This window comes from Chelonoidis abingdonii, chromosome 11 (assembly GCF_003597395.2).
Source record: "Chelonoidis abingdonii isolate Lonesome George chromosome 11, CheloAbing_2.0, whole genome shotgun sequence".
In the NCBI taxonomy this organism is placed as follows: domain Eukaryota; kingdom Metazoa; phylum Chordata; order Testudines; family Testudinidae; genus Chelonoidis; species Chelonoidis abingdonii.
The window spans coordinates 18,117,688-18,118,959 of record NC_133779.1 but is presented as its reverse complement, the minus strand read 5'-3'; the positions used below and the strand labels follow the sequence as shown (position 1 = coordinate 18,118,959).

General features: G+C 67.6%; 1 protein-coding gene across 1 annotated transcript in view; it reads left to right on the top strand.

The window, feature by feature from the left end:
* The window catches only part of LOC116818925 (RNA-binding protein 10-like), a 34,108-nt gene that overhangs the window by 26,595 nt on the left and 6,241 nt on the right, over window positions 1-1,272 (top strand). The window lies entirely within an intron of this gene.

The window sequence follows — 1,272 nt, the reverse complement described above, 5'->3', positions numbered from 1 at the left end:
CCTGTTCCCAGCCCCGCCCCGCCTGGCGCCGCCCCCTGTGCCTGGCTCCGCCCCTCACCTCCTGGCGTTTCACCTCGTGGGCCGAAAGCTCCTCACTGACCCGGTCGAAAGTCTCGCTCCAGAGTTTGCTGCTGCGGCGCCGGCAGCCCCCGGTCCGGGAGGGCGGGACGTAGCCAGGGGGGCGGGGCTCTGTCTTGAAGCTGATGGACCTCTGGGGCAGGGGTGGGGGCGGGATGGACAGTGATTGGCTGAGATCAGAATACAGACCCCGCCCCCCTTCACCCATCTCCCAGGGTGCCCCCTCCCCATCCCTGCACCCCCATCCTCAGGGGACCCCCCCATCCTACGCCCTCCCCCTGCTGCAGGGGGCTGCGCACAGCCCGGCTCCGTGTGTCCTGGCCCCCGTAGTGCTGGGATGAGGGGGATCCCCGCGTACCTGGATCGACTGGCTCAGGCGTTTCAGGGGTGTCACCTTGGCCGAGGGGGCCCCTGAGCCCGACAGGGTCTTGGCGACGGGTTTCACCCGCTTTGTGCAGGGTTCCTGGGGAGGAAAGTGGTGGTAGGGGTCACCAGGCCTGGCTCAGCACTGGCGGGGCTGGACCCAGACAATAGGCCCCTGGGAACTATGTATAGACCCGGCTTCCTGCCACCAGCAAACAATCCAGGGGCTTCCAGGCAGGAAAAGAGAGAAACAGCCCAGCCCTGGTGTATCCCCGCTGCCCCCCATCTGACGGTGGTGGGTGGGTGGGTGGGGGAAGAGGCACTAGTGGTGGGATAAGGAGGAGATGATGGGAGCTAGTCGGGGGAGGGTCTCACCTTGTCATCGGAGATCTGGGGCTCAGGCCCCCGCTGCCCCATGCCAGGTGCCCCCAGCTGCTTCCGCTTCTTCTGCCAGAGAAAGGTGGGGGTCAGAGCCGGACTCAGGGGGACCCCACCCCATCTCCCAGACCCCCTGTCCCTGTCTCCATGGCCACCCCACCCCAGATCTCCCACCCCAGATCTCCCAGACCCTCTGTGTCCCTCTCCACGACCACCCCACCCCTGGCCCATCTCCCAGACCCCCTGTGTCCATCCCCACAACCACCCCACCCCGGATCTCCCACCCCACATCTCCCAGACCCCCGTGTCCATACCCACGACCACCCCACCCCTGGCCCATCTCCCAGACCCCCCGTGTCCATACCCACGACCACCCCACCCCTGGCCCATCTCCCAGACCCCCTGTGTCCCTCTCCACGACCACCCCACCCCTGGCCCATCTCCCAGACCCCC